Raw genomic sequence first — 13,362 nt, forward strand, 5'->3', positions numbered from 1 at the left:
AATCCACATCAAGGGAGCAGCTCCCGAGCTGGACGCCGCCTCCAGCCACCAGCGCGCTGTCAGATACATAAACAAACCTACACACTCACGTCTGTCAAAAAAAATATCTGTAAACATGTTTTTCGGTGAAATATTTTCAGACAAAACATAAAAATATCCACATGCCCACACACAGCACACAAACTGTTTGTCTGTGCAAGCTGGTAGATGAACTCATAAAGCGTTAGGAGTAATATATCACACCGGTTCATTTGAGACACTACTAAGCCACTTGGAGTATAATATCTGCTGGTGATGACATATAGTATGATGATTTATTACTGTGATTAATTACTTTCATATTCATTGCCAGTGCAGTGGACTGAATGGAAAGGTGATGTAAGAGTTTGCTCTTTCCATTATAGCAATGAACTCATAGGAATATTTATGGATTCTCTGTGCGCAAGTTATATACTTATTGGCCTTACAAAAGCAATTCTTATTTGTCTTTAATCTTACTCAGTTGCAAAGACACACTCACATAACTTCTCTTTTTGAATGATTTGAAACAGATTTTTGATTATAGAAAATTGCTTCTATGCAACTGCTTACTGTGAGTCATACTGACAAACAATGGTCAACCTCACGACCATATGCCCCAGCAATTTGCCGGGAATGTTAATATCTCTCTGACATGCCCCCTTCACTCCATCTAATTTATCCCGTACAGCGGGGTGACCTCAGTTATAGGTGGAAACAATCCGCTTTTTTTCTATTAACAGGACACTATGAATGAGGACACAGCTGACAACAATGGAGTGTACCTTTTAGATGATCACCATGGCAACGGCTGCAGACAAAGCGAGAAAGAGAGAGAGGAAAGAGAAAGAGAGACGGAGAGTGCAGGTCCACGGCTCTGCGCAGTGTGGATCCCTACACTAGTGCTCCACTTCTTCTCTCTACATGTTACCATCTCACTCAGCCTGCATGTAAAGGTGCACAGAGACTATCTGGATATTATAACCCTGAACATTTTGCATTTGGTAGCAAGCTCCTATAGAACAAGCCAGATGGTTTATTCCAGTGTACATTTACATAAAGCCTGACGCTGCCAAATTAAGCAGACTCCAACCAGAGCATCAGCTGCTAGAGAGTATTGAGAAGGGCGTAGCATGTTCATGTCTTTAAGTGGAGAGTATATTTATACTCCATATAATTCTTAGAAGCTAAAAGATGTGCATTTATTTCATTTCATTTGCCACGCTTTGTACAAGCAACACACACACCCACATAAAGAAAAACCATGCCTGTATGACTGTGACTATATCATATGCCCACACGTCTAAAAAAGAATCAAATCAGAGACTGAGAATGAATCAAACTAAATGTAATTTTAACAGTCAGACACAGCAGTGCAAATCTAACTGGGCATGCTGAACATCTTCACAGACTGTAGACAGTCAACCACACGAAATCCCAACATCAGACACACACACACACACACAAACACAAACACACACTGCCTGACCACGACCGCTGGAATACCTTTTTCTTTGACCATGACCATTGGAATCCAGGTAAATCCGCACCAGAAAAGCCTCTGAATGTCGTTCACCAGTAAGACAGGAGCCACTAGTTCCTTTTTTTAGTCAAGACTGAAAAGCGAGAGACACCACAGAAAGAGAGAGAGAGAGAGAGAGAGAGAGAGAGAGAGAGAGAGAGAGGTGTAGGCGCTATGCTCTCCTCCCAAAAAACACTGCTACAGCGTGGGGCTTGCCTCCCGACTGCCTGTTTTCCTCCCATCCCTCTCCTCCTCCTCCTCTTCTGCTCACGCCTCCTCCTCCTCCTACTCCTCCTCCTCCCTCTTCCCCTACTGCTCCCTCTCTCAGCCCCTCTGTTGTGTCAGCCGCCTCCTCACTGCAGCAACCAGGTGGCTGCTGCTGTTGCTGCTTCTGTGTGACCGAAAAAAAGAAAAGAAGCAGTAACCCCAAATTCCCTAAAACAGACTCTTAAGCACATTCACCAACACACACATGTCACATGCTATCAAAGACACACATGCATGTTAAAATACACTATGACACCACTGTATATAAATGATCTGTTACATCAGACTTCCCTTCTTCTCTGTCTTTTTTCAACACATCAGTTTGACTCTGTTAGAAAATATATGGTGTGATGCTGATCATGACACCCTCGAAATTAAGAAAAACTGTGATAAAGGTCTATGAGTACAAACTTCTACTGTCTGAGATTTGCTGGGAATAAGTCACGTTGCTGTATAATACTCTGTATCATACAACAGGGCAGCAGGCGGAGATCAATTACTCATTTCAGTGCAGTAATTATCATGCTGCGCTAAAAGACTGGTTCGGTTAAACAAAGATTATTGTATTTAATAAATATATAAAAACATGGACTGCATGAGCCTTAAAAGGATCAAAAATAAAGCTATTGAGTAAAAGACTGATTTCTTTTTTGGAAAGAGGAAGGAGGAAGTTACTAAAGTTAATAACTCACATTAAATAAAAGATGCAGATGGTATTCACAGTTCACAGCATCCTTCCTAAATTATTCACACTTCAAAAAAATCTAAATTACAACCACCTGTAGTAGGTGATCCTATCAATAAAAATATGCTCATATAGAAAAACATCGCACTCAGATTAGAGAAATGATCTCTTCAAATCCAATCAACACTGTCAACCTGATCACTATGCACTTAAACCAGGCTCACCCTGATTGAAATCCTAAGTTGCTAATAATCACACTGCCTCCAACGGTGAGGCCTGCACGGAGAGGGCAAGAACGGCCATTTAAGGTCGAAGGACAGACTTTGCCGTGATCTCTAGAATGAGCTTTGTATTAATATCTTTTGTGGATCCTCTGGAATCCAATTACAGAGAGCACGGGAGAGCACGTTCCTGGCTGAGCCCTGTGGACTCACCAGCTCTTATATCATCTGCCGCTGAAATGGACATATTAAAGTTAGATAGGGTAAATCCTCTCTATAATTTAGAGAATTTGCCTCCAATTTAACCGAGAATGCCATCTACAAGGGGGATGATAAACATTTGTTGCATGAAAATTGGATGCAAATTTTATAACTACTTAGGCAAACACTTCTTGTACATCATTTGTTGCTTTCATTTTGGTCTACTTGTTTTGATATACTGCAATATGACAGATAATGCATAAATCAAACATGATAATCTGCCTGATCTGATCAACTGCCTTTATGCTAAACCTAACCAATTTGCTCCCCACATATATCAAATTTAAGGTATTATCTGCAAACTACTACAGCGCCCAACAATATTTATAAAGTTTCTTATTCGCCACCTGGGAAGAAAATAACATCCACTGATACCCAAGCTGAGATATAGCAGGGGACCAATAACCAATCCTGTATTTGTAGATATTTCAATGTGTGAACTGGAGAGCACATGGTTAAAATCAAGAGGTAATTCAACCATGTCACACCAGCAGAAATGGTCTGCCCCATACTAGAGCCTCACAGTACCTTTCTTAGGGGGAGGAATAGTTTTGCATCAGCACCACGTCTGTAATTGCTGATGCAGGCTACACATTATGCATTCAGCATGCATTCATGCACTGCAGCGTCAACTGTGCCACCTGCTGGATACCCGACATCATGCATCAATCTCCACAGGGGCGTTTTCTTCTCATCGGAGTGATGGATCAATGCCAGTTAGGGAAAACGGTAAAAATAGTTAGCAGGTTTTTTTTTTAAGCACTCCACCCTTTTTTATTATGAAGGAAAGGAAATGAGTAATGAGTATGTGATGACCAAAGCTTTGAGAGGCTTTTGAGAAAGATCTCTCTTTCAAAATATAAGCTGGTCAAACACCATCTCCTTTAGAAAGTTTTACACTATGGCTCCTAATTGTTAACTGCAACACAAACCCAAACACTGGGTCCTTTTATAATAACAGACCTATTATCACCTTGCCTCTTAATAATCTCAGTAGGAGCTGCTGGACATTCATGCTACATAAGGCTTGCCAAGAGCAATTCCTGAGTAGCAAAGCCTATTATCCATGGATGAAAGGTTTCTTCTGTATTTGGCTCACCTATGGATGATCCATGTCTGACTGTCCATTAATAACCTGGCCAGGGAACTATACACCGCACAGCCCTCATATCAGCGCAGTTAAAATACTGCTAACATACAGCATGTGCATTTCATAGATAGTAATAAATGCCATTTGATTTACTGACTATTGCCTTGGGTAGTGAACACAAATTGACATTATAATGCGAGAGGTCTATTTAACAGTAAACGAGTGGTTTGTGTGGCTATACTGCACGGTTATCCCTCAGATTAAATTTAACAACACACACGGACACACACACGGACACTCACACACACGGAAACATACACACACACACATGCGGACATATATGAGTCAACGGTCTACGCATCCTGTGCTTTGGAAGATTATTTTTAGATTCTAACAATCCAGCAAAAACGTGACAGTAACAGTTAAATGAGGCTTATAATCAGGATGAACTTCTAAACTCTATTGGAGGATACACAGACCTTCCTCTCTGTCTCTGGACAATGACAAGCACTTCACCAGCTTGTTGCTATTTTAAAATGGGTTACAAAACAGTGCAATCATTTTCAAAAGTGATCTTGTGCAACCAGGTTCATTTTTTTTTTCAAAGTGTATTTCACTCATGCTACATTAACATTCCTCATTTTAACTACCCTGAGTAAACAGAAGTGTGTGCTTCAACAATTTGTTGTATCTTGTATCTATAACCCAAGGGAAGCTTGGATTGCTGACTTACTTGTATACTAAAGGTTTTCATCAAATAATCTGTGACCTCTGGATGACATTGCTTGGGGAGCAGAATAAAAGCCACTCATATTCAAAAGCACTCAACGAGTACAACAATGCAGCATTGTTTAAAGTTTGGAAATAATATTTCAGCTTTGCCGGATGGACGTTTCAGCAGCAGAGAGGCATCAGAGAAGGTTAGGCCTTAAGATGAAGGGTAAATAAAATGAGTTATATGTGAATAATGTAAGCTGAAAGTAAACAATGTATTTGTTACAGAAAAGTCATTAAGGAATGCACTTAAAGCCAAAAATTATCCTAAAATAGTTCTAAAAATGAAAGCAGCAGTCAAATGACTAAATTATGTTTGGTCTTTCTAGAGACCACGGAATGTAGCCTGAGCATCTATTGATGATCACATATTGATAGATTTCTGCTGAAGAAAACAAAATTGCTTACATAACCCTTGACCTTCTGTGACACTTGATCTAGGGTCAGTTTGGCTTACTGTTGAGCCTGATGTATTAGTCTAAATGGATTTAAATCAACTCCTATACCAAGTAGAAGGAGTTTTGATGTCTACGCTTTTTGCAAATAACTCGATGCCAAGCAATGATGATTTTACTACTGCGCCTGGCATGCAGTCAGGGAATACATCAGGTCTGGAAATCTCGATTTGTCCTCATGCCCATGTTGTAATCCTGATGTAAGCCACCATGTTGCTTCCTCATGTGCTGTTGCTTGGCAAAAAAGTAGCAGGTCTGCCCTTGCATTATGGGTTTGCTTTATATAACTATGGAGAGGACGGTGATTAATTTCCTGACTTATTTCAACATTTGCAGTAACGCTTTTTGGTGTTGTGGACCTGCAGTTGCATAACTTGCACACCGGAGCTCTCAGGCATATGCACAGGTCAGATGTGAAAAGCCTCAAGAGGTGTAATCACTCACTGTCATCCAATTAAAATGGAGTAATCTCTGAGCAGCAACTAATCAATTCACTTTCAGACACCTACTCACAAACAGAATGCAAAGTGGAGCAGCCAAACTGAAATACAGGACCAAAACAACAATCGTGGTATTAACAAAAACTGTTAGAGGAGGAGAAAGCAGAGGAGAGGGAAATGGGAAAAAGATATAGAAGAAAAATTTAATTTTTGTATAATCCAGCAAGTTATGTAATTCGTGTCCAAAATCTTAAATTAAGTTAAGGTTGACATTTTAATGGCCGATCACTCACTGATTATGCAATATCATTACTGCTGTCTGATGTTACAACAAGGCACACCGTTAAAAGTCAGACACAGCCAGTTAGAGGATGAATGGGTGAAATGGGAGATGGGTGAATAAATGTTTCAGGTAGACAGACAAACAGACAGATAGATCTAGACACATCTCTGCTGTCCTACCTGTCGCAACATCGTTCAGCCTCTCACTTAGATAATAGTCATTTGGGTTGAGGTAGGGCAGCTGCTCCATGTACTGTTTAGGAATGAGGTACAGGACCTCAGCCACATGCCCATCCTCGATGATGGACATGCGTTTGACCGAGCTTTTGCGTTTCACCCGGACACGGCCCACATTTTGGCTGCGGGTGGAGCTGCACAGCTTGCCCAGGCTGTTGAGATTGGGAAGGTTAGGCATGGTGCCCTCCTCTCCTTCAACGGTCCCACAGAGAAGGGTGAAGCACTGCACGTAGATGTCGGCCAGGGTCCACAGGTTGGGCTCAGAAACGCACTAAAATCCGGTTGCTATAGACATCAAGAATGGGTGGTGTACACAGGGGCACAAAATGGAAACAAAAGAGCCAGAGCTTGATGGGAAAATGCGCAGCAGCACATCATAAAATCAGAGAAATATCTGATGAGTCTCCAGCAGGCCTCCAGTGATTACTCCTCTTATTAGGTTCCCCACACCTGTCACCTCAGATGGGCAACATGATGTGGGGTGCTGATGTCCACCTTGAGGTGAAGATGCCCAACAGCGTACAGCAGGTATGACAAAGCACTCTGTAGCAGGTAGAGCAGAGCGAGACAGGGAAAGAAGCTTACTTCACGAGTGTCTTCAGCCCAACCAGCCTGGTGCCTTAAGCAGCTTAGGGCTGACGTCGAGCCTATGATTATCTACTGGGTGGGGTTAGGTAGCTCTATATGAGGTTAGCCCAGTGTATGGTGGGAGTCTCATCACCCAATGGGACTCCACTCATCTGTCAGATGCGAAGAGCTGAGATTCTATCAGTTTTCAGATTTCTGTAGGTTACTTTAACATCAACGCAAGTTTAGACATCGTTTAACAACAATATCCTTTCTGGGAAAGTGTTTTGGATGCATTTTAATGCAATTTTCATTTAAGCTCATACAATGTATTTTTTCGGGAATGTATTTTGCATTATTTTGTATACAGTAAGACCAATGGATGCAACATCACACTGATCAAAGACATACTTTCAGGGCAGATTGCTTTGGGAGTCTGCCAGTCCTTTACAAGGTTGCAAAACCAGCAAGGTCAGTGCAGCAGCCAACAATGCACAAACATCCACAACATCCATGAGAATAAAGGACACTGTAACTGCATCAGCAATGGAGTGGAAATGCCAGCAGTGGCTCTCCATTATCCCATCAAATCATCGAGTAAAGCCAGAAGATTTGGCGGATGTAACTTTGTAAGAAGGCATGTTCTGAGTTTTTAATCTTCAAAGCATCAAAATGGTTTCTTGGCAAACAAAATCCCCCATCCAACCATCCGTCCATCCATCCATCCATCCATCCATCCATCCATCCATCCATCCATCTATCTATCTATCTATCTATCTATCTATCTATCTATCTATCTATCTATCTATCTATCTATCTATCTATCTATCTAACTATCTATCTATCTATCTATCTATCTATCTATCTATCTATCTATCTATCTATCTATCTATCTATCTATCTATCTATCTATCTATCTATCCATCTATCCATCCATCCATCCATCCATCCATCCATCCATCCTTTCCATTTTCTTTACAGCTTATCCTCTTGAGGGTCGTGAGGTCGCTGGAGCCATTTTCAGCTGACACTGGGCAAGAGGCGGGGTACACCCAGGACAGTTCGCCAATCAATCACAAGGCTAACACATAGCATAGAGACAGATAACCATTCACACTCACATTCACATCAACAGGAAATTTAGAGTCACCAATTAACCTAACCTGCATTTTGTTGGTCTGTGGGAAAAAGCTGGAGTACATGGAGAGAACCCGCACAGGGAGAATATACAAACTCAATACAGAAGATTCCCAAGCGACCAGTTGGTTCAAATCCAGAACATAACATGTATGCTTCGGGTTATCTATCTCTTTTATTTTTATTTTTTTAAGGTTAGTTCCTTGAATTAAAGGTTCATTCACCTTCCTTGAAAATGGGAGTTCAGCTTGAGATACATTCTGAGTCATGGACATGACCTGGTGGGAGGTGAAATGATAGATGATATAAAGGGAGAATCAAAGCAAACTCTACAAAAACAAGATAGCTCACAATGCTCTGATATGTTTAAGACCAAATGAAAACATAAAAACCAGCATAGCTAAGACAGGACATCCAACTAGATAAACGCAGATGCATAACTAAAAGTATAAAAACAGGAAAACCTCCATGACAACAGATAAGGAAAATCACAGCTATCTACTTTCACATACCAAAAGAAATTAATCACATTCATTATAAAAAAGCAAAGCACACAATGACAAAGCACAAAATATCCTTTTAGTCTGGACATGTCGGGCTTGGCCTGCACTTCAAATTGACTGAATTTCCTCTTTGTCTGAGAGAGTGCCCAGAGACAGGATGGCTGGAAGTCAGCTGTCTGAGTTTACTACTATTTACATGAAAACTCTATTTTATCAGTTTGTTTCAAGCTGACTTCCTCTCACAAGCACAAGCACAAGCACCTTCATTCACCCATTCAGACAGATGGATTTTCATTGCAGAAAAAAGATAAAGTAGGATAGTGAGGTATAGGCTAGCAGAGGTACACTCTTACACCCACACATGCAGACACATGGACCTGAGTGTAGCTAAGGACATGCTACTCTGCTGCAGTGAGGCACTGCCCTCCAATTGTCATCCACTCTGTGATAGCTTTAACACTACTACCCACACACTCGCAAACCAACACATACGTACTCAGAAAAACAAGTCAGCTGTCCCTGCACACAGAACATTCTGCATCGCACACACCAAAACACATTCTAAGCATTTTTATAGCCTGTGCCGTCTCTGCATCTTGCACCACACAAGGAGAAACACCACCCCCGCCCCCCTTCATCTGTTTCCCCGTATCTTACCATCCAGTCCGAAGCAGGAGGTGATTTTTTGGGCGTAGTTGCAGATCCCATTGTAGCCAGGCTCCTGCCTCACTGTGTTCCTCTCCCCCATCTCTACACACTCCCACACACAACGTCCTGTCCGGCAGCGCTTTCACTCCTTCCCTTGCTCATCAATTATTCAGCCTTTTGCCAGGACACATGCATGCGCCCGCACACTAACCCTCAAATGCGCGCATACAGTATAAACACACACACACAGAGACAGAGAAAAGTGCTGATGCGGAGGGTCGTGCTGGTGGAGCATGAGCAGCCCTCTCCAGTGGTCGGATGAGGAGGAGGCATCAGATTGGGTTACTGCAGAATGGAGCCATGCCTTCTTTTTTTATCTACCATTGATCATCCAGATCACACTGCAGTGTAACAGGTAAAGTGTGCAGAATGTGCTTACCCTGCTCAGGGAAAGGGTGGGGCGGAGAAGGAAGTCTGAGCAGGGAAAAGTGAGGATGTACCAGGACTTTCTTTACTGCCAGTCACTTATATGTTAGTTATCCAGACATTTAAATTCAGACTTTTACTTGTAGATCTGATTACTGACAAAAGCACAACACTCTAGTCTTTAATGATGAGGTTAAAATAAGGAAGTCTGACCCACAATGTAAAGTTTCCCTCAGTTAATTTAGACTGACACTCCTTCTAGGTTCCAATTCCTACCACAACTCCTGATAGTGAGTCATATTAGTTTGCAAGGTTACATGAAAATAAGTTATAATTTACTACTAATATGTTTCTCTAATACTAATATGTTTTCCAGAATATAAAACTACCCATAACATAAAAATTGTCTTGTGGTAAATCTCTTATTCATGTTACAGAGATTTGGTTAGTAAGAGGGAAAATCTAAAATACCAACATACAATACACTTAACTGCTTTACTACAATGGCTTCAAAGAGGTCCATAAAATTAGAGGGAAAATATGACATTTCAACTCATACTGTATAACAGAGGCAGACAACTGAATGAAAAACACAATGAGAACTCTGCCGTGTTTTAAGATTCTGTGGTTGAGTTGAGACAAAGGCCTTAAATGGACCAAGATGAACAAATCCATCCATGTATGAACAGCCAACCAACACAGCAGAGAATCCGTGGTAGCAAAACAGCCAACTATAAAAATAAATGAAGCCATTATTGAAAATGGAATAACTGTGGTAGGATTCAGGTGAATTCCTACACAAAGAGGGAAAATAGAGATGTGTGAATTTGATAAGAAATGTCAAACCATGTATCTAAAATCCTACCACTGAGGTGACCTTGAACGATACACTCAACCCCCTACCGCTCCGGTGGAGCTGCTTGATGTCCATTAGTGGCCGAATCATACAGAGCAGCTCACAGGTAAAGAATGTGACAGCAATGCTTGAAATAATATACATCATGTGCTCCGATGGTTTCACGAAAATAAATAATAAAGGTTTGATGAAAAAAAAATCACGTTACGACTTTCTAGACAAAAGTAAACACCACTGGAAATATGATGAGACTAAGAGGCCCAAATATAGCAGTGTGGCCGCAAGGGTGTATTGAAGGTGGGATGACTAATGGAAGAGAATCACTACCAAGGTAAAAGCTGATGGCCCTATGCTGATAACAGGGGTGGGGGGTGGGTGACTGGAAGACTGAGAGCACGGTAATGGCTGATACTCACTGGACATCTGAGGGAAGGGCTGGTCATAAATGTATACTGGCAGGGAAAAGTGCAGTAATTTGAGCCAATTTTTTTTAACCTCCTGTGTTTCTGTGGGAAAACAAATATTTCAATCGCCCAACAAGTTTTAATTTTTGCCGATAGAATTCTTATGGAGCTTTCTGTGGAATATTCACATTCATACCATCAGAGGTAGAAAGTGTACTGATAGTTATATAGTTTAATAACATCTCGAACAAAAAACATCAGGGATCGTGGCTATTCATTATAGTAGCCCACATTAGGACTGCAACTAACAATTATATTCAATATCAATGAATCTGGTGATTATCCAGAAATCAGAAAATACTAAATCTCAATTACACATCTTCAAATTGCTTGTTTTAGCCAACTAAGAGTCCAAACTCCAAATGTGTTACGTTAATTATGATTTAAGACACAGAAAAGCAACAAATTGTCATGAGAATAACTGCTGATTCATTTTCTTAATTGACATTTTAACAAGAGGTACAAAAATGCAACTCTGCTTGCATTGACAGTCTTTAAAAACACAATCTGAATGCAGAACCTTATCATAGTACTATGCAAAATATATTCTGAATTATTATCTACACACAAGATTACTTGATGTCCTCTTGTTGAAGATAGCGAACCATGGTGTATGTCCACATTAAGTTCTCAAGTGCATGTGAAATGGGAGTACTACAGCTGCTGCGATTGAAAAGGCATCATGACAAATGTGTGTATTTGACACACTGTTATTAAGACTCACGTTTGTGTCAACACGCCTGATTTGTCTGTTATTATAAATTTATAATGTCACATTGGTCTTACCAACACAGAGATAATTGGCACTTGGGTATAGCGGGTAGTGTAGTTACTTCTCATGGATAATGATTTGCTGTTTGCAGGGGTTTAAGCATGCTAATCAGGTCTATGTACCAGGGGGGGGGGAGATCCATCGATCTCCACCAGGAGCCAGTGTGTACTGATACAGAAGGCCACACCAGTGATAGGAGGAGTTCAAAGCCATCTTGCTGGACAGGCCCTGCCTCTGCGCAGAGCGTAGTGACATACTGTACAAGCTTTGAGCTTTCCTATAAAAGGCTGGTGTTTTTTGTTCTCCCAGTGACAGGATCAATCCCATCAAGGTTTAATCCAGCTGCAGATGTAATATAATAACCTTGAGGTCATGTTAATATTGCAACTTCTCCAGTTCTATCAAGCTCTCAATCAGTCAGACCATCTGATCACAACCTATAGGAGTAACAGCTGGACACTCTTCATCTAATCTGCCAGGAGGACACAATCACCTCACACAAACCCAAACGGCACAAAAGCCCACCTGATGGGCACAAACATACCAGCTGCTTGATGCTCAAAAACACAGGAACAAAACTGTCAGAAAGGTTGAGGTGATAGCAGAAAGTTATAGTTGGATTTTTTTTTCTTCTAAAAAAAGGGATGCCACTTTGTGTCACCTGACCAGCCAAACTCTTCCCACAATGACCCCCAAATGTCACTACTACATCAATTAAGAATGCACATGACCCCAGTTCTCCATCAACAGCTTTTTCAATGAGGCAACAATTAGGGTGTGTGCAGCTTTTAACTAACGATATGCGCCAACCATGATTAAAGAAATGCCACAAGACACAGCAATCAAACGAGGTTAATTATTACAGCGAGGATTTAAAAAAATTTTTAAAGTCTGTTTTTAGGTCGGATCACAGTGTGTTCATATCAACAAAATAAGTTGTAAGCTGTCTGGAAAAGGCTGCAGCAGTAGAAGCTGTAGTTTCAGCTCTGCACCGGTGTAACCTACTTACAATAACAGTGTCATTATCACAGCCTGATCCTCCCGAAAGACGACGCAAATGGGCTCCCTGCTCCATTGCATCCACCCTTGAACCAAGACCCCCTCCTCCCCAAAATTAAGAGACTTTTTTTCTTCTTCTTCCCTGTACATGTATTGTTATGAAGGCTTCTGCGGCAAAAAGAGACTCACCTCTTGCAGACATGCCCGGTAGGTAGAGACTCTCTTTCTTTGCCGAGATTAACAGGAGGAGATGCCCCGGTGCAGCCTTGAAGGAGGGGGAAAGAGCGTTTGACAGCTTGATATAATCTGTACTTTAAGTTTTTCGGCTGTCATTGAATGGCATTAATCGCAGGGGAAACATACAGCCTGCGATTTGGTAGACTAGACTAGACTGCGCGATGGAGAGAGCACTTTCTAGCGACAGGGCGTGTCCTGGAACAGACAGCATCCTTCTCCTTTTCCAACAAGTTTATGTCCATATTTGAACACACGATCGCAGAATTATAGGACTTATAAATGAAATCCGTCTTGAAATTTCTCGCCTGCGAGCTCTGTCGGCTCACTTTAACGTTAAACCGACGAGCCTACTTTGTGTGTGTGTGTGTGTGTGTGTGTCCGGGATGACTGTGCTGGATCTGGTAGTAAGGCTAAAATGATAAAAGTTGACATGGCACGCTGGAGGATTTAATGTTGTTATCTTTGATTTTTTTCCACCATCACTTTTTGGAGAATATTTGG

Source organism: Scomber scombrus, chromosome 12 (assembly GCF_963691925.1).
Source record: "Scomber scombrus chromosome 12, fScoSco1.1, whole genome shotgun sequence".
NCBI lineage: Eukaryota > Metazoa > Chordata > Actinopteri > Scombriformes > Scombridae > Scomber > Scomber scombrus.